Raw genomic sequence first — 21,699 nt, forward strand, 5'->3', positions numbered from 1 at the left:
TTAATCTTGGCCATTCTGACTTGTGTAAGGTGGTACCTCATTGTTTTATAGTCTTGATCTGCATTCCTCTAATTAGTGATGCTGAACATCTTTTTCATGTGCCTACTGGTCATCTTTATGTCTTCTTTGAGAAATGTCTATTTAGGTCTTCTGCCCATTTTTCTTTTTCTCTTTCTTTTCACAATTACAGGAGACTTGGAAAATACAGAACAAAATTACAGATAGTTCCACTATTTTTTAAGCAGATAAATTAAGATTTTTATTTGGTGTTTCAATATAAAACTCTCAAAAATTATCAAAATGAATATACAGAAAAGTAGAAGCACCATGAACCAATTCAACATGATTAAGATTTATAGTGTATGATTTCAATATCTTTAGTTCATGAAAATTTTGCAACTGTTTTATGTCCCTGTATATGTTTCAGTGTCTCCTAGTTTATAGAACCTTGAATAGAATTTGTATCCTACTATTGTATGAACATTGCCCATTTTTCAATCAGGTTTGTTTTTTGTTGTTGTTGAATTGTATCAGCTGTTTGTATATTTTGGAAATTAAGACTTTGTCACTTGCATCATTTGCAAATATTTTTTCCCAGTCTGTAGCTTGTCTTTTTGTTTATGGCTTCTTTTGCTGTGGAAAAGCTTGTAAGTTTAATTAGGTCCCATCTATTCTTGTTTTTATTTCTATTGCCTTGGGAGACAGACCTAAGAAAATATTGGTACGATTTATGTCAGATGTTTTGCGTGTGTTCTCTTCTAGGAGTTTTATGGTTTCAATATTTAAGTCTTTAGGACATTTTGAACTTACTTTTCTGTATGGTATGAGAGTGTGTTTCAACTTCATAGATTTACCCGTGGCTGTCCAACTTTTCCAACATCACCTGCAGAAGAGAGCGTCTTTTTCCCATTGTGTATTTTTGGTCTCCTCTGTTGAAGACTGATCACAGGGGTGGGGGTTTAATTTGGGGCTCTCTATTCTGTTCCGCTGACCCATGGATGTCTGTTTTTGTGCTAGTATCATGCCATTTTGGTTGCTGTAGCTTTGTAGTATTGCCTGAAGCCTGAGAGAGTTGTGCCTTCTCCTTTGTTCTTTTTCCTTAGAATTGCTTTGGCAATTCTGGGTCTTTTATGGTTCCATATAAAGTTTAGGATTATTTGTTCTATTTCTGTGAAAAATGCCATGGGTAATTTGATAAGGAATTACATTACATTCTGTAGACTGCTTTGGGTAGTATGGCCATTTTAACAATATTAATTCTTCCAATCCAAGAGCACAGGACATCTTTCCCGTGTTAATATATTTTAGATCCGGCTGCATAGGTGAATACTATTTTCAGCACTTTTCTATAAAATGATTGATGTTAATAAATTTTTTAAATGAGTAATAAAATGTAATGTAATAGCTTCTGTGAGGAAAAAAATCAAAACGAAAAACCTGTAAGGGTTAACTCTGAGCCCACACACAATTAACTTCGGTTACAAAGGCACACTTCAACAACAGTTTCCTATGCATTTTGTCACAACCAGCTGAGAGGAGACAGAACAAAGGAAAGCTACTCTCAAGAATCAAACTGGGGCTGGGAGAGCAGTAGGACCTTACCCAACCTCTATTCCATCCTGGGAACTTCAATCTTACGACATATGGACTTAATATTCCTTCTATTTTACGGATGAGGAAATTGAGACAGATAAAGGTTAAGAGTCTTACCTGAGAACACACAACTAGTAGAGGCAGTTAGGATTGAACTCAGGTGATTTGAACTCAGGTATTCTGACTGTGGGACCCTGGCTGTTAATCATGATACTGAACAACAATAAAACCACACAGTAAACCTACTATAAGGCACTCCAAATCTAGGCTTGAATTGTGACTCTAGCACATATGAATGTGTGTAAATTTACACACATTCAACTTTTCTCTAATTGCTTTTTTCAGCATTGTGTGAAGTCTCAGGTGATAATAAATCGTATAATAAATTAGTTGTATCTACCACAATTATGACTATAGAGGGGCCTAAAAAAAATGTGACAAGTATCTGCCTTGGGTCATTCATCCCTCTCAGCCTCTTAATCTTCATCTCAGCCCATGGGATTCACACAACTACAGGCTCAGCCTCAGTTACAAGATAAATCTTATCCTTCATCAGAAAAGATCTAAGAAATTTTTGATAATTTAGCATCCAGTTCTAACAGTTGACCTTAATCCTTATTCTAAAGCCGAGACTCTATCTTATCCCTAGTTCTAATTTCTGCCTCATTCTCTTGTACCTCTCATCCTAAAGACTTACTGTGGTGCTGATTGATAGACACATATCACATTTAAACCTCACAACACTATGAAGTAGGTATTATTACACAACTTACTTCACAGACGAAACTGGACAAAGAAAGGTGAAAATGCCCAAGCTCATTTAATAATGTCAGAATTAGAAGACAAACTCAGGTCGGCTGGCTGCAAGGCCATTATTTTTCCTCTATAACAAGCAGTTTTCAAGCTGTGTTCCGAAGACTGCATTGAGACTCGAGGGCTGCCAGGGGAGACTCAAGAGAGAGAGGGGTATGGCTCTCAACTCACTTTGACAGACACGTGTATTGATTGCCACCTACTCTTTGGATGTCATGGAATTCTTTCTTGCATGTGTGCTTGCCTGGACTATGTTCTCCTACAACTTAGAGATGAATCTTACCTCAGTCACCCAACCCAAGATAGCCTTCTCTTTGGTACTTTCCATTAAATTTCTACTCCTAGGTCTGCATTAAAGTAACAGAAAGTTCTGGAAGTCATTTTAGAAATGGCCACCATTACATGTAAGTAATATTATCAACTCTCCCAGAGGATGAAAGTGGAGCTTAATATGGCTCACATCATCCACAACAGTGGATCATCTGTCATGAGAATTACTTTTAGGAATACACTTATACTTTCAAATTCATTATTCATAACCACGAATGAGTATTTTAGAATAGTCTGCAATATTTTAAACCCAGTGAAGTCCTACTAAACACCTGAGTTGAAAAGCTATGAAGTTTTCTAAATTTTTCCCCTTGCTCCATTTTAAGACCTCTACCAGATGATGTTATTTCTGAGAGCTGACCATACCAGGTATGTGATAATAATCATGTAAGAAGGCAAAGTACCCTTCTTAATGCAACATTAAAATTAGTATTTTTGATTTCTTTCTCTCGCCCATATACTCACAAAGTTTATAATGAGACCCGACAGAACTGTTTAAGGGCTACAGTAGAGTCCTCCCCACAAACGGTTGAGAAAAATGTGACCGAGTTATGACCTGAAGTATCAGCAGAGTCCTTCAGTCTGCTATGAAACCTCTTTATATGTCACTGGCAAAGTACAACTACCACTATCTTACAGTATTATGAGTACTCTCGGTTCCCAGTCTTTTAAGCTAGGTAACTAAATATGATGGATACGCTGCTATGGTATTTTTCAAGGTATGGTTCATAGAGCATCTGCATAAGAATCTTCTGAGGCACTATTTATAAAATGTAGATTCCTGGGCCCCATAAGAAACCTTGGAAATCAAAACTTCTGTGAGATCAGGAAATTTGCATTTTTGACAAGCTCACCGAGGCACTGACTTGAAACTCAACTGTATAAATCCATTTAATGTCCTACTATTTAAGAATGAGATTGGTTAAAACAAAGACAATAGGACCTTTCTCTATTCTCTAAGTGAAGGAAGTTGCTCAGTCATGTCCGACTTTTTGCAACCCCACGGACTGTAGCCTACCAGGCTTCTCTGTCCATGGGATTTTCCAGGCAAGAATACTGGAGGGGGTTGCCATTTCCTTCTCCAGGGGATTTTCCCGACTCAGGGATCGAACCCAGGTCTCCCGCATTGCAGGCAGATTCTCTACCCTCTGAGCCACCAGGGAAGCCACTATTTAAGAATGAGATTGGTTAAAACAAAAACAAAAGGACCTTTCTCTATTCTCCTGAATTGAACATAAGTAGTGTTTTTTGGTGTGTGTCTAAAAAAGTTTAGGAGAAGTAATATTGACTATAATACCATCCTCAAAAGCAATACCTCAAAGTAAATGTTCACTTTTTAGATAAAGCTTTAGGATAGTGTAGTTCTTAACCAAGGATTAATAATAAACTAATTAGTCTTCACTCAGTATAGCAGTCCACACACAATTTATTCAGCAATAGGACAGAAAAGAACGTCAATCATGACAGACATAAGGCAGATACAGGGAAGATCTCTGGGGTACATTCTGTATACAGACTAACAAATGACTTTTAACAACATGTGGCAGGCATGATTTGTTGCACACCAACAGCCATTCATTCCTCACTTCTTCCTACAAGAGCCCTGATTTTATTAGGGGAGACAATGTGTCCTACCCAGGAAATGTCAACTCCATTCCCCTCTGTCAGGTTTCCAGGCTCCCTTGTGAATCCAGGATGTAAGGGAAAATCCCTGATATAACGAGATATAAGGAAAAATCTGAGGGACTTCTGAGAGAAAGATTTTCTTCCCAAATAAAAAACAGAGACTTGAAAGGACAAAGCTTTTTTCTCCCTACTTTCAGTCTTTTGAGAGAGATTGAAATGTCTGAAGCAGCAACAAGATACACTGTACTCACTGAGAAAACTATGAGGACAAAAAGCCAATACAATAAGGATCCCAGAGGGGAAAGACAGAACCTGGGACCTTGAGAACATTGTTGAGTTGCTACATAAGCAATGGATTATTTAGCATCTTAAGTGGAATTTTTAAATTGTTAAGTGGACTCTGAGATGTTTTCAGCTACTTTTTCCAAGTTTCTTAACTCAAACTCTGGTTCCATGATTCTTATGAACAAGTGAAGGCCAGAATGAGGCCAATGTCAGGTAAGTTCTTCTTAGTTCTAAGAAAAATGCTTCCCCTAAACTGTTCATAATCTATATGGAGTCAAGTTTGATAACTCCTTCTGTCACCTAGCTTCTAATACAGGTACTTTTCCATTTCCAGAGGAGGACATTCTAAGTTCAGTCACCACAAAGACAGGTTAGTCTTTGCTTATGTAGAGCCAAGTAACTAAATAGTGGCATTTCTGCGTATTATTCTGTAACCTATATAGGTGTTGCCTGATTGAATGTGGTTTCTCTGACAGTGACCAGTTAATAATGTCAAAGCCACACTGAGGATAAACCAAATAGAGCCAATGATGAATATTTGGTTAGATGTGAATCAATCTTATATATATATAGTTATCAATGATTAATATATGAGGTGGAATTTAGAACAATATAGACTCTTATTAAATGTCTAATTGTTTTACTGGAATAATCTAGAATTCAGCTACAAGGATGCTTTCCCACAAAAGTTATTACTAGAATATAATTAAAGTACACACAGTATGAGGCTTCTCCTCCAGGACTACCTTGTCATAATAACATCAATGATTACGCTGTGGAGATTTTTAGGAGGAGCAAGCTAATTCCAAAACATAGGAAATATGGATTAGTCAGGTTCCAGAGAACAGTCTGGCTTGGACTACTAATTAAATTTATGCTGAACAAGAGATGCATAGACCCTGGAAGCAGATCCAACAATTTAAGCAGTTTCCCAAAGCAGTGACAGTCTGGATCAGATTTAGAAAGGAGTCATTTTTCCATCTTCCTCGGGCTACTAGTACAAAACCCTCTAGAGTCTCTATGATCTTGACTGTTTAAGAAGTTATTTGCTTTGGCCAAGTTTTTTGTTTAAGGTTTTGTCTGTCCTCGTCAGGATTAACTGTAGTGCAGGGTTAAAACCAGCGACTCTAGAGTCATGTATTCTTTTTCTAACCAGTGGAGGACCCAGAAGAAATGGGTGGCAAGCTTTTTCAAAGGTCCACCTGGTAAGATTTTGAGGAGCCCACTCAAGTGGGAAAGACCAAGGAAGAACAAGGCTTCTATTAGCAGGATTATCAGGATAACACTCAGGGCAATAATCAGCTCTGTTAATACGGTCTAAGAAGACTTGGTAACATTCATTCTCAACCAGTTCAGTTTGGTACAACCAATGCCCTAGTTCTAAACTAGGGAACCACTGCTGCCCACAGTCAGGGCAATGTGAATTATCTGAGAACATTGGGACCTGGAGAGACAACACAGAAAGCAAATGTAACAATAAGAGGCAACAATGATAATAAAGAGAAACACCCAAGTAACCAGACCTATTACAATTTTGGTTTAGCACTTTCTGAGTCCAGCCACCATTACTTGGAGAGGGTAAAATTTGGCTTGCACCTCCGTGCAATTCTTCAAGATTTTGTTGTCTATTTTTCACTCACTTGTAGCCAGTCTCCAAACTCAGGGACTGATCCAGTCTATGTTATCAGTCACTACTAGCAGCACAGATGTCACAATAGCTCCTTTAAATCTCAGCTTCTTAAGAAAAGACAGGGTTCTAGTCTAAGTTACTTTTTCTTGTGTGTTATCAGGTGGTGGTATTTGCAGAGACACTTGGCTTACTCTGCTTTGCTGGTAAGTTATTATGTCTGTTTGGTGAAACAGAAGCTGACAGTCCAATGAGTCTTTGGTGGGTGCTGGCACTCTTGCCGTTGTAATACAAGTACCCAAGTCTTAAGGCCTTAGCACTTTATAGCGATGTAGAGGGGTCAGGAAAACTTGGCAGTGTCCTCTTGAGCGTGGATCCAATGAAGTCTTTCTTGGGAGGACCTTAATCAGGACCCAGTCACAGGGAAGTAGCTGCTGTTGAGTTGGTTGAACGGTTCTGGGAATGCTTCATATACCTGTAAATAATAAAACTTCAGACAACTCATATGGGCTTTGAGTTGCTCACAATATCATTAGAAACATGCATTTGGAAATCATTTGGGTCAGTCAAGGTGCGTAAGAATTGTCTCATGGGATTCCCCATGACAACTTTATATGGGTTCAAACCAACTTATCTGTTGGGAGTTATTCTTATGCTCGACTGGGCAACAGGGAAGATTTTGCTTCATTTAAGATTTGTACTAGTCTCATTTATTTTTTAGGACTATGTATTTACTTTTCCTACTCCTTTTGCACTTTGGGAATAATCTGGTCTGTATAATCAGATACATGGTAAAACTTTGAGATTTCTTTTATCTGTTTTCCATGAAATGGGTGCCATATATATAGTATTACCATAATGGGTGGGATAATGTTAACAATGGTGACAGTCTTCTAAAACAGACTTCAATGCAAGGAAAACCTTACAAAATTATTAGATAATATTCTTAATAACCAACCATAGAAAGTTGGGTGAAATCCTTTTGAAGGCTGGAAAAAAAACCGTAAGGGACATGCCTCACTGCCCACATCCGTCTTTATAGGCTTATACACATTTAAGTTTAAGCCAATTAAGGCACAGTCCTGAACTATTCTTGGGACATACATAGTAAATCAGTTGGGATTTAGAGACACTTTCACCATCTTTGTACTCCTTCATGACATTTAAACAAGTAACAAGTGAACAAGGTGAGGTAAAGTAAGATGTACTGAACAACTAGATAGCCACCTACATTGTGCCACAGATCATCACAATACAATATATAGCCTGCCTTTCTCCAGCAATTCTTTTGTGAATTCTGAGGCCTGATGCTGTGAGAGCACTAAGGAACATTGGGGAAGATGGGTGTCCCATTTATACAGGGTTAAAACTGTATAAAGATACAGCCTGAAAAGCCGAGTCAGTTATATTCTTAGCTGTGATCAGCCAAAGCATTTTCCTTACAGACTATCAACAGTAGCTGTGATTCTCACATTTTAAAATGGCAACTTTAAAAGATAACTGAAGAGCCACCTCTGACAGGGCTGCAACATGGAGCAAATATTTTGGTGGGGGCTCCGGATGGGGTGAGATAGAATCAGTGTATCCGTGTTTTATGAGGTTAGGTGACAATGTGTGAAGGCTACCAATCCAGCCCCCTCAGGCAAGAGTGAACACAAAACAGGGTTTCTGACCTTTGTGGTGGCAACATAGGGTATAGCAGATTGCCCTGAGGGTCTACTGTCAGGAGCCACTAGAGTAGAAGTTTCACTTGCTGAATCAGGAAATCGGGTACAATGAAGAGATGAAGAATAAACCCACATTATTGTGAGGTTTAACACAGAAATTAATGGTAAAGTTATATGACTAAGTTTGATGTTGAAAAGATATAGCATTTTGGAATTTTTAGAGTAAAAAGGAGAAACTCAAATTAAAACCACAAGATACCATATTTCATTTAAACCAGACTGGCAAAAATTAACAAGTTTGACAATGTGGGCTCTATAGACCCTAGGCAAGACTTCCCCTCCCCCATGACTCCACATCTCTGTATAGCAGAGTCAAGAAGTCCTAAAGCTCCAAATGCTCAGAATAAATCCACCCTTCTCCCAACCTTCATTTCTCTAACTTTAAGAGTTAAGAAAGCACTAGAGCTCCAAGTGCTTATATGTTAAGTGCTTAACTTATATGCAGAGTACATGATGAGACACACTGGGCTGGATGAAGCACAAGCTGGAATCAAGACTGCCAGGAGAAATATCAATAACCTCAGATATACAGATGACACCACCTTTATGGCAGAAAGCGAAGAACTAAAGAGCCTCTTGATGAAAGTGAAAGAGGAGAGTGAAAAAGTTGGCTCAAAACTAAACATTCAGAAAACTAATAAGATCATGGCATCTGGTCCCATCACTTCATGGGAAATAGATGGGGAAACAATGAAAACAGTGAGACACTTTATTTTTCTGGGCTTCAAAATCACTGCAGATGGTGACTGAAGCCATGAAATTAAAAGACGTGTACTCCTTCAAAGAAAAGTTATGACCAACCTAGACAGCATATTAAAAAGCAGAGACATTACTTTACCAACAAAGGTCCATCTAGTCAAAGCTATGGTTTTTCCAGTACTCATGTATGGATGGATGTGAGAGTTGGATTATAAAGAAAGCTAAGCACCAAAGAATTGATACTTTTGAACTGTGGTGTTAGAGACTTTTGAGAGTCCCTAGAACTGCAAGGAGATCAAACCAGTCAATCCTAAAGGAGACCAGTCCTGAATATTCACTGGAAGGACTGATGCTGAAGCTAAAACTCCAATACTTCAGCCACCTGATGTGAAGAGCTGACTCACTGGAAAAGACCCTGATGCTGGGAAAGATTGAGGGCAGGAGGAGAAGGGGATGACAGAGGATGAGACAGTTGGATGGCATCACTGACTCAATGGACATGAGTCTGAGTAAACTCCAGGAGTTGGTAATGGGCAGGGAGGCATGGCATGCTGCAGTCCATGGGATCGCAAAGAGTTGGACACGACTGAGCAACTGAACTGAGAGCTCCAAGTATTCCTGAACTAAGAGAACTCTAGTGTTCCATGTGTTCCAAACAAAACCGACCCTCCCCTGGTCCTCCAAACCACTACAGGTAAGAGGGGAGTTAAAAGGGGGCTCCAAAGCACTAAATGCTCAGAACAAGATCACATACTACCAGCCTCCTAACTCATTCCCAGCCTTATCACTGGAAGAGTGAAGAGGCTTTTCCCAAAATACTCCTGGCAAGATTCTCAAACCTTCCCGCTTCTTGCCCTCACAACTTTGCTACCATTATCTGCTTGAAAATATGAGGACCAACCAATCCCATCAAACCTGTACCTCTGCTTATGTCAATCACCACATGGAGCCCAAAGCTTCCTGATTATACTTCATCCCCTTAATCTCTAATCCCCTATGGCTCTGGGCACAGTGAGACAATATTCCCTCTCCTTCTTTACTTTCCCTCCCCATAAAACATGTACCATTTTGATATATTAAATATATATCAGAAAACACAGAGAAACTTGAATTCTTACACCCTAATGATGGAACATAAATTAGTATAACCATTTTGGGCAATATCTAATAAAGCTGAGAATGTGAGTTTCCTATAACTCAGTAACTCCACTCTTAGGTAACTACCCTAGAGAAAATTACATGTTTATTTAAAAACATGAATAAAAATATTCATGGTAGTTCTCTGTATAATAGCAAAATAACAGCCAAAATGTCCATAAACAGTAGAATGGGTATAAAAAAAAAAAAGTATTCTTATAAAAAGCATACACTCTCTCTTATGTAATAGTTTCCATTTACATAGTTTAAATATATTGCTTGGGAAAAATATGCAATAAGGCTAAAAAAAAAAAAAGATAAGCACAAGGATAATTACTACCTTTGATGGGAGAGGGAAGTAGATGGGGGCAGGAAAGGCATACAGAGTATTTCAAAGATAATCATAAACATTTTTTCTTTGAATGGTTGGAGATAGATGAATGGTCATGGTATCACAAATCCTAACAACTTACATAACCTCTATTTGGTATTTTTTTTTCTATTTCTATCTTCATTTTTATATTTTAAATAATTTTTACTGAAGTGTGGTTTATTTACAATGTTGTTAAGTTTCTGCCGTACAGCAAAGTGAATCAGTTATACTTAAACATATATCTACTCTTTAGAGCAGAGCAGAAAATAGGGAGTAGGCTAGAAAAACAGATTAATGGGCAAAACCAAATTTTCACACTGGGGACAAGAAGATCAGCTGCAATTAGTCTGTTCAGAGGCAAGGTGGGTGACTGAGGAAGAGGAACCCTATAGAAAGACACGGAGCTGTGTCTGCAAGCAACTATCTCTTTCTAGAAACAAGGTAAAAGAAAATATAATATTGTAAATCAACTATTTGTTGTTGTTGTTCAGTCACTCAGTCGTGTCTGACTCTTTGCGACCCCACAGACTATAGCCCGCCAAGCTCCTCTGTCCATCAGATTCTCCAGGAAAGAATACTGGAGTGGGTTGCCATGCTCTCCTCCTGGGGATCTCCCCAACCCAGGGATCTAAGCCAGGTCTCTTGCATTGCAGGTGGATTCTTTATTGTCTGAGTAATCAGTGAAGCCCAAGAATATTGGGAGTGGGTAGCCTATCCCGTCTCCAAAGGATCCTCCTGACCTAGGAATCGAACCAGGGTCTCCTGCATTGAAGGTGGATTCTTTACCAGCTGAACTACTTGGGAAACCCTACCTAATGTTAATTAATGGAATTAATTTCTCCATTAGCTACCTAATGGAAAGCAAAGTTTATCTTGGCATAGTCTATAAAGGCACACATCTCTGTGCAGCACTTTGTTTTTTCATACGGTGCGTTTGTGCATATTAGAAAAGAAGCACTCTCCTTCCAGGCAAGATGAAGCCCAAAGAACCTTGACTGGCCTCACCTGGCCAAGCATTCAACAGTAATCCTCCATCTGTGAAGTAATATTCCTTTTTTTTTCCTGGCGACACAGCATGGCAAGTAGGGATCTTAGTTCTGCACCAGGGATGCGCCCCCTGCAGTGGAAGCAGGGTTCCTCCACATCCTAAGATTCAAACCACCACAGACTATGCAGTACCATACTATTTATTGTTGAAAAAAATCTGCATGTAAGTTGACCCACACAATCCAAACTGTGTTGTTCAAAAGTGAACTGTACACACATTTTGATTCCCAAAGGAACCTGAAATGGTTCAGAACCATTGAGCAGGAATGGTTCCTAATCATTCCACTATCAAAGGCTATTTTTATTCTTAGGCTCCCCTCTCAGATCTCACTTTGGAAGAATGCCGGAACAACTACCATTCTTGTAATAATGTCATTTTCTCATTTTATTAATTAGACATGTAACTCTGCCAGTCAGAACTTCTAATAAAACAAGTGAAAAACCAGTGTTCCCTGGTTCAGAAATTTTCAATACTTTAAATCAGAGAGAATATTCAAAGCATCTGTAACATAAAGTTGGAAACACTGAGACATTCTGGATTTGTTTCCTTTCTCAACACCATTAGCTTAAGTCAGAAGTAGTTGATTTGAGGTGAATATATGATAACCATTTTTGCATGCATGCACAGTCACATGTGACCCTTTGTGACCCCCATGGACTAGAGACCACCAGGCTTCTCTGTCCATGGAATTCTCCAGGCAAGAATACTGAAGTGGATTGCCATTTCCTACTCCAGGGGATCTTTCAGACCCAGAGATCAAACCCACATCTTTACCACTGTGCATCATTAGGCTTGTAGAAATGCTGAAAGTAGCTGGGGAACAAACCAACATGTTCTAGGCACAATGCTAAATACTATAAATACAAAGAGAAAAACCTTACAGAACTTCTAGATGTCCAGGGAATCCAGAGTAGAACCAATGCTTTAGGTAAAGGTCTTATAAGGGCTTTTGAAAGTGAAAGTGAAGTCGCTCAGCTTTGCGGCCCCATGGAATGTAGCCTACCAGGATCCTCCATCCATGGGATTTTCAAGGCAAGAGTACTGGAGTGGGTTGCCATTTCCTACTCCAGGGGATCTTCCTTACCCAGGGATCGAGCCTGGGTCTCCTGCATTGTAGGCAGATGCTTTTACTGTCTGAGCCACCAGGGTGGGTTTTAAGGGCTTTTAGATGGATATAAAAAGACTACCTATAGAAATCACAGAAAATTATGGAAGGCCCACAGAAGAAGTTAGAATGTTTTTATTTTCAAGAACCTTCCAGCCAACAATAGCAAAAAACAAAGTTTAAAAGGCTTCTCTACCACATAAACTCTATACAGTTATCCTATATAAGTGGGGGATTCAATCCAGGATCATGCAGAGATACCAAAATGCATGGAGGGATGAACACTCCAGTCCCTTATATAAAATGGCACAGAATTTCATATAACTTATGCACATCTCAAGATTACTTACGATACCTTATACAAAGTAAATTCTAAGTAAATAGTTGCCAGAGCACAGCAAGTTCAAGTTTTGCTTTTTGGAATTTTCTGAAATTTTTTTCCACAAATATTTTCTATTCATGGTTGGTTGAATCCACAGACATGAGACTTGTAGATACAGAAGACCAACTCTACAAAAGAAAAACACAAATCAATTTTTTTTTTTTAACTGCACTGTGAGGCTTAATTCCCCAACCAGAAACTGAACCTGGGCCATGGCAGTGAATATGCCCAGTTCTAACTACTGGACCACCAGGGAACTCCCTAAATCAAAATTTTTGTGTGAGATGTTTTCTGCAGCTTTATTAGAGGAAAATTTAGAAAACAGTGCTTTAACATCAAAATAGAAAATGCAGTTCTATTTAAACCACTGAAATTTACATCTACTAAAAAATGGCAGCTCAAGTCTATATCAAGAATCACTATTTCCTGAATGCATGTTAGTTAGTTCAAATCTGCCTTTGATAGACAAAAACCACCTTATTCTTTTTAGGCTGCATAGTATGTTTCAGATTGAGTAGAGTTGGAGCGACTTCTCCAGGCAAATTTATCATTTCAGCCAAGTCCTCATATAATACATAAAACCAAAAGACAGACACAGAAAAAATACAAATGCTCTAAATTTTCTTGACTTTCCATTTTAAATATTTTCTTCCGTGGAATATTTTATTCTAAAGTTAATCAATAATCAAAACTATTTTTCGTATGATACAGTTTCTCTAGAAGTATCATGCGTGTGTGCTCTGTCGTGTCTGACTCTTTGTGACTCCATGGGCTGTAGCCCATGAGGCTCCTCTATCCATGGACTTAACTGGCAAGAATAGTGGAGTGGGTTGCCATTTCCTTCTCCAGGGTATCTTCCCCTATAAGTCTCACATATAAAGTGAAATCTCAAAAGCTTCTTATTTCATTAACCAGTTCTAAATTTAGACGTTGAGAGTTAAGAAGTAAGGCTTCCCAGGTAAAGTGGTAAAGAATCTGCCTGCCAATGCAGGAGACGCAAGAGGTGCCTCAATCCCTGGGCTGGGAAGATCCCTTGGAGGAAGAAATGCAACCCACTCCAGTATTCTTGCCTGAAAAATTCCATGGACAGAGGAGCCTGGTGGGCTACAGTTCAAGGGGTCCCAAAGAGTCGAATATGACTGAGCAACTGAGCACACACAACACAGATTTAAAAGTATGAAAAAAAGAGAATTCCTCTCCTTTTTAAATTCACATAATCTAAAATAATTCTTTGCTTAAAATATATTAGGAATATATATGCTCCTGAAAGAAGTTTTCAGTCTGTTTTGTGAGGAATTAACTTTTAATTTGGCAAAGTTCTGAGATCACAGAGAGAAGGCACACTCCAGCACTATTTGGCACACACACTATTCCCTCTTTGAAAGAAGATAAGCTGAACAAAAACTATCCTGAGTCACATAGGAATTGACACAAAGAGAACTCCCCTGGTGGTCCAGTGGTTAAGATTCTGAGCTCTTAATGCCGAGGACCAGGGTTCAATCCCTGGTTGGGGAACTAAGATCCCACAAGCCTCGAGAGGTACAGTCAAAAAAAAAAAAAAGCAAAGAACTGACAAACATAACAGGTGTGTTTGTGCATTGCTGGCATTCCACAAAGGGGAACAACTGGTTTAGACATTTACCGGTGCATTTCAATCTACTTTGCCCTAGTGGACACAAGTCCATGGTTCAAATTCTGCCTACAGTTTCAATTTAAAACACTAGGAGCCAAACTTTTAAAGTTAATTAGCAGTTTTCAATAGTGAGACCTAGTAGCACTAAGGTTACGTATTTCTGAATTTGTACCAGCAATTTCGGTTTCCCTGGTGGATCAGTGATGAAGAATCCACCTGCCAATGCGGGAGGCTCAGGTTTCATCCCTAGAGAAGGAAAAGGCAACCCACTCCAGTATTCTTGCCTGGAGAATTCCATGGACAGAGGAGCCTGGCAGGTTCGTCCATGGAATCCCAAAAGAGTTGGACTAACTCAACAACAACCAACACCACACATGTCTGTGTTGAAAACTAAGTACCTAACTAAGTCTTGCCCACTCCTCTGTACCATTATCCACTGTCATAATAAGTTAGGATTACTATTATCACAAGTTAAAGTCATTTCCCAGTGTTTTCCCTAGGTAGTACTTATCCCGTATTTTTAAAAGGCAAGTTGAGAAAGTACTAAACACTAAAAACAAAAAGCACTCCACTTACTTCCCTGGGGAACTGTTTTTCAAGGGCCTGGAGCAGTTCAGATATATACCTTTCCTGAGTACAGAAAGTCTTCTTTTTCTTCTTACCCTTCGTTCTGCTCCCTCCCAACTCCTCTGATTTGTATCTCAGGTTTAGGATGACTTATGTAGAGGCAAAAAGCAACGCACAAAGGTTCAGAGAGTTTGCTATGATTCCAACAGTGGGCAGCACAACTGATTCCCAGTGTCAGTTCAACTCCACTAATCACCTTTAGTATCTACATGAAGCCAGCACATTTTTATTAAACATCTTATTTTGAACTAATTTTATATGTTATAAAACCAAGACATTAACATGGTACAAGTCAATTAACTACAGACTGTTAGAATTTTGCCAGTTTCTCCACTAATGTTCCTTTTCTGTTCCATGGTTCAATCTGGGATCACTCACTGCTTTAGTTGTTTATTCTCCTGAGTCTCCAATCTGTGACAGTTTCTGTCATTATCTTTTGTGACTTTTCCCGGTCTTTGTAACCTTGATACTTATAAAAAATAAAATAAAAAATAAAAATAAAAAAATAAAAAATAAAAAATATCAGTTGGTTATTTTGTAGAATGTCCCTCAATTTGTGTTTATAATGTTTTCCCATGAGTAGAAAAGAAGGCACTGGCACTCCACTCCAGTACTCTTGCCTGGAAAATCGCATGGACCGAGGAGCCTGGTAGGCTGCAGTCCATGGGGTCACGCGACTTCACTTCCACTTTTCACTTTCATTCATCGGAGAAGGAAATGGGAACCCACCCCAGTGTTCTTGCCTGGAGGATCCCAGGGATGGGAGCCTGGTGGGCTGCAGTCTATGGGGTTGCACAGAGTCGGACACAACTGAAGTGACTTAGCAGCAGCAGCAGCATGAGTAGAAAGATAAAGAGGTTATGCATTTTGGGCAAGAATAATACCAAAGAAATGATGTGCTTCTAAGTGCATCACATCACTGGGTTCATGATATCCATAAGCCTTATTTCTGTGGAGATTTTAACCTTGGTCAGTTGGTTATCTCCACTGTCAAGTTACTAATAATTATCTTGGGGAGACACTCTGAGACTGCGCAAATATCCTGTATTTCCTCAAACTTTCACCTACCAGCATTACAGGCACATTTTATTTGCAGTAATTACTATGCTGCTGTTTTGCCTAATAGTGATTTTCTATTTCCTTCTTGCCATGTTTATTTATTGGAATTCTTCTATAAGAAAGAACTGTCCCTTCCTGAATCCTGTTTGTGTACTCAGCTATGTCAGTATGGACTTGTGGCCACTTATTCTATGAGTTAAAATCCAGTACTACCATTATGCATTCTATTACTCAAGTTGTTCCAACTTTGGCAATCAGGAGGAGCTCCTTCAAGTCACTCTTGTGTCTTTTCAAAGAGCTCCTAAACCATTTCGAGCATCTCCTTTATTTCCAGCACCACAAAACGTTTCAGGCTCCTCTTATATTTTCCCTGCCCATGCCCTAGATTCAAGAGCTTCCCTCCCCGCAAAAAAAGTCCTGGTTCCTTTTATTAGAGGAGAGTGTTTTAAAACAGGAGCTGGGTGCTCAACGCTACTGAGGTTTCACTATCAGGCCAACAATTTGGACAACCACCACTAATATCTGTTTCCATACTAAACTCATTAGCTGGAAATCATTAACATCACCTGGGAACTTATTAGAAATGTAAACTCTTAGGCCCCACCCTAGACTTATTAGACCAGAAACTTTGAGGGTGTACAGGAATCTGTGTTAAGAGGCTCACCAGATGATTCTGGTGCTCCTTATAAAGTTTAAAAAACACTTATAAACACTGTTTTGGTGAAGAAAAGGTAGCTCTCTTTCACTATAAACCCTGTATTTACTTTATGGTATTTATCTCTAATAAAAAAAGGGAAAATTTAGTCTTAATAACTTGTCTGGTGTATAAATCATATTTTTTACTGCCACAGCTATTAAAAATATAGGTGAATGCCTCAACTGTGAAAACACTAAAAACCTCCCTACTCCTGTTTTCCTGAACATTTTTTTTTACATGTGGTGGTTATGGCTGTTGTAAGGTACAAATACTGTTTGTTGTTTTTATACAAAGAAGTTGTAAGTCAGCCTCCAGGATCATCTCCTGCATACACATACAACTTGACATCCATATAGTGAATCTCTAAATAGGAAAGACTGGCAGCACAGTCCCCTAAAGTCAGACTGCATAAGGCCTGAATGACTGCTCCAGCACCTGACTTGGTGAACTCTTCCCTGTTTCTCTGGTTTTAATAACCACAAAATAGAATAGCACTACCTACATGAAAGAAGCATTATGAGTGTTAAAGAGATAATGTGCAGTCCTTACCATAAAATAAGTGTCAAAAAGTGTTTATTATTAGTCTAACGGACTGAGGAAAACAAGTGGAAACTGTGCTAAAGGAAAGTTCTGCTCTTTCATCACCAGTAGATCAGAGAGGCAGAACCAGAAAGCTCTATTTATATAATTAAGACAAAACCTTCAGAAGTTTACAAACTAATGTCTTAAACTTGCCTGTTTGCAAAAATGTCATTTACACTATGTATATCCATGAACAGAGGCTAAAGAAGAGTGCATAAACATTTAAAATTTTTGATTTGTTGAGGTAGTGGAATTACAGGTAAATTTTCCTCCACTCTGATTATCAGAACCATATGCCACTTATTTTAATATTAGTAAAGAGAAAATTAGCCCAATTGGCAATAACTGTTTCCACTTAGGTCCTTAAACTATCCCATTTAATGTTCCAAACAACTCTAAATCTCTGCTTTCATGGGGTCAGAGTGATAAAGTAACCTGCCCAAGTTACAAAGTGACAGGACAGGAATTTAAATTCAGCTGTGACTCCAAGGTCTATGCTCATAACCAATGTGGGAGCCATCTTTCTTTACTCACAAGTGCTTAATTTGCTGTCCAAAACCTACGATAAAGTATAATCAGTGCACTGAATTACCTCTTGCTGGGCACAACAGTCATAAAATATTGACTAGCAATGAAATTTTAACACAATTAAATTTCTAAATGCAAAATGAGAAACAGCATAAAGCATACCAAGCTTCTCTGAGCAAACTTTCCTTCAGGAAATTCAAGTTGCACTGCAGAGGAATGCGGATTCTCCTTCAGTTTTCAAAACGACTTCCATGGCAAAGATAGATTACATACAAGACACTATACATTATTAAAATACCCAATAACCCAATAGATAATTTCTTGTTATTTTATGTGTGAATTACAGACGCTCTCAGGCTAGTATTATCTCTACATAAGTTAAAAAAAAAAACAAGTGAAATACTGCTTAAATGAGTCACTTATGGTTACGTGATAAACCAGAAGCAAAACTGGTAATCAAGTTCTGGACTCTGCATTCAGCATAAAAAATATTGCTGAGGAGAGGTTTTCAAAGTTTTCAAAGCAAAAGCCAGTTTTCCAAACTATTCTAATCCACATAAAGGCTTCCAGGAACATTTTCAGTTCCTCTACCATTAAGTTCCTTTTAAAATTATTTTCCACTGGCCAGTTACATACTAATCCTGTGCTTGAAAAACAAAACTGAACTGATAGATATGGAGAACAGTCACAGCCCTAACTCTTAACAAACAGACACAAGGAAGCAATCTCTTATAGAGATCTAAAGTAAAACGTTTTAGAACTTTGAGAGGTAAAAATTGAAATAGAAACAGTGTATTGAATCAGATTAAGATAACTGATTTTTGTATCTTGTGTATAAAATCTTTCAATTAAGCACTACTGATTAAGTAGGCAGTACATTTTTTTTGGAGGAAGGAAAAGGGGATAAACTTTCTCACGGTATGAAATACAATTGGGAATACATATATAATATGTAATGAACTGGTAATTGCAGGGTCTCATTAAAACTTTAAACTTTGCTCTTTTTAGCACCATTAAGGCTAAAAGGCAGGGGTTGGGGAGTGAGGGGCGGCGGGGGCACTATCTTACAAGGATTAAGACGACGAATGATGGAATCCAGTCAAACACGGAGGTAAGGGAGTAATCAACACCTGCACTGGTAGATTTCCCGTTTACATTTGAACCTTAGAGGAATTCTGCTTCTCAAGGTCCAAACCAAAGATTTATTCTCACCTTCCTGTGTTTAATGTTTACGCGGTTCTGTTTCTCTCTTTTTCACTCCAGAACAAAAATATACCTCCAACCTGCTCCGTTTAAGGTTTTTGCGGTAAGGAGGTGGGGGTGGGGAGGGATCTTTTCTGAAAGATATTTAAAAAGAAGGTATCAGATCAAAGATTAAAACATGGAAAAGTTGTACACACATTTTACTTACAATGTCTAGCGAGGTTTTAAACCGTCGACTGTCAACGTCAGGAGAGCCCCCTTCGAGCGTTCTTTCTGCTTCACGACGCGGGGCTGCACCCCTCGGACGCCGCCGAACTGAACGTCGCCCCGTCCCTGCCCACGTGATGGAGACCTCCGCGGGGAGGGTAGGCGCCCGCGGAATGCTGGGACTGGTAGGCGCCGGCTCCTCCCCCTCCTCCCCCAGGCGTCACCCCCGGCTCCACTCCCCCAGCAGCCGGCGGCGGGGCGGGAGGCTGGAGGCGTGGGGAGAGCAGGGACAGAACCGCAAAGGCTCCCAGCGTTCTCGCAGTCGCGCTGCTCTCTGACCCGAAGGCAGACATCTCTGCAACATGTTGGAGGGCCCTGGAATTGGTGAATGGCCAGAGAAGCCTGGCGCAGCCCCTGGGGTCGCAGAGTCGGACACGACTGAACGACGGAACTGAACTGAACCGAGCCCTTAAAAAACCTAAAGCTCACAGGCTTGAGGAACCAATGGAACCAACGCAGTGAGCGGCACTAGCCAATGATAATGGCAAGCACCAGTCAAGCTTGATTTGGAAACCGACTGCCAGCTTTATGAGGTGCCGGTCCCCATGTTAAATGCGGACAACGCTACATACCTCATAAGGTGGTTGTGAGTAAATGAGATAATGAACAAAAGTGTCGGCTAAATGGATAAAAGATGTTTTCTTGATCTATTAATTTTATAAAAATGAAAATTGAAAGATGGAAAGCAGTTTACCCAAAAACACATAATTGGTTAAGGGCAACTTGTCAAGTCAGTCTAAAAGTCCTGTTCCTGAACTGGGCCAATTCTAGACAACAGAGAAGAAATCTGCTCACATAAATCTCACTCCCCTTTCCTAATTTTTTCCTATAAAACTCCTGACCAACGTACTATTTTACTTACATTGATTTTTATCTGATTCCCATAGAATATAAAACCCTAGAAGGAAGAGAGGGTTGTCTTTGGTCTATTCTTATCTGCTATATCCCCAGCACCTAGAATAGGGTTTACCTAGTACATAGCACCAGAGAAGGCGATGGCACCCCACTCCAGTACTCTTGCCTGGAAAATCCCATGGACGGAGGAGCCTGGTGGGCTGCAGTCCATGGGGTCACAAAGAGTCAGAGGCGACTGAGCGACTTCCCTTTCACTTTTCACTTTCATGCACTGGAGAAGGAAATGGCAACCCACTCCAGTGTTCTTGCCTGGAGAATCCCAGGGATGGGGGAGCCTGGTGGGCTGCCTCTATGGGATCACGCAGAGTCGGACAAGACTGAAGTGACTTAGCAGCAGTAGCAGCAGCAGTACATAGCACAAGCTCAAAATTTTATTGGGTTAATGATTCTTCATTAACATTTTTTTGGTGTCTTCAACCATCGTTTTTTGGCAGAGGTTGCAGGATTTGGGAACATTTTTAGATGTTTAATTGCAATTTCGAATTCAACAAAGAATAAGTGGAAGGCCATTTATTGTTGTCACTTCATCTCCAGCAAGACATTTTCATTTATATTGTCTTCAAAATATTTTTTCTATCACTTGTGAGAATGGGAAATAAATGCAGCTGGCTACTATGTCTTTCAGTTCAGTTCAGTTCAGTTGCTCAGTCGTGTCTGACTCTCTGCGACCCCATGAATCGCAGCACGCCAGGCCTCTGTGTCCATCACCAACTCCTGGAGTTCACTCAGACTCACGTCCATCGAGTCCGTGACGCCATCCAGCCATCTCATCCTCTGTCGTCCCCTTCTCCTCCTGCCCCCAATCCCTCCCAGCATCAGAGTCTTCCAATGAGTCAACTCATCGCATGAGGTGGCCAAAGTACTGGAGTTTCAGCTTTAGCATCATTCCTTCCAAAGAACACCCAGGGCTGATCTTTAGAATGGACTGGTTGGATCTCCTTGCAGTCCAAGGGACTCTCAGGAGTCCTCCAACACCACAGTTCAAAAGCATCAATTCTTTGGCGCTCAGCTTTCTTCACAGTCCAACTCTCTTACCATACATGACCACTGGAAAAACCATAGCCTTGACTAGACGGACCTTTGTTGGCAAAGTAATGTCTCTGCTTTTGAATATGCTATCTAGGTTGGTCATAACTTTTCTTCCAAGGAGTAAACGTCTTTTAATTTCATGGCTTTACTTCCTCTTATTTAATATTTTAATCTTATTAAAAATAACACTGTTAACCCTTTTCTACTAAGATATAACCCCAAAGTTATTTTTCTGACCAAAACTGTGAACACTATGTACAATGAATTGATAAATGCTTTCTCACTACATAACAGGATTTCTGCTTACCCTGAACAAAAAACTCCAGGAGATAGTGGAGGACAGAGGAGCCTGGCTGCTGGAGTCCATGGGGTTGCAAAGAGTCAGACATGACTTAGGCACGGAACAGCAAACAA

At 39.6% G+C, this 21,699-nt stretch overlaps 1 protein-coding gene across 1 annotated transcript in view; it reads right to left on the minus strand.

Moving 5' to 3' along the window:
* TOR1AIP2 (torsin 1A interacting protein 2) overlaps window positions 1–19,401 on the minus strand; it is a 35,379-nt gene extending 15,978 nt beyond the window's left edge. The window contains exon 1 of the mRNA XM_052653816.1: window positions 19,283–19,401. The gene's annotated coding sequence lies outside the window, so the exon portion shown is untranslated. The remainder of the gene's footprint in view (window positions 1–19,282) is intronic.
* Between the last annotated feature and the right edge of the window lie 2,298 nt (window positions 19,402–21,699).

The sequence above is a fragment of the Budorcas taxicolor genome, chromosome 16 (assembly GCF_023091745.1).
Source record: "Budorcas taxicolor isolate Tak-1 chromosome 16, Takin1.1, whole genome shotgun sequence".
NCBI lineage: Eukaryota > Metazoa > Chordata > Mammalia > Artiodactyla > Bovidae > Budorcas > Budorcas taxicolor.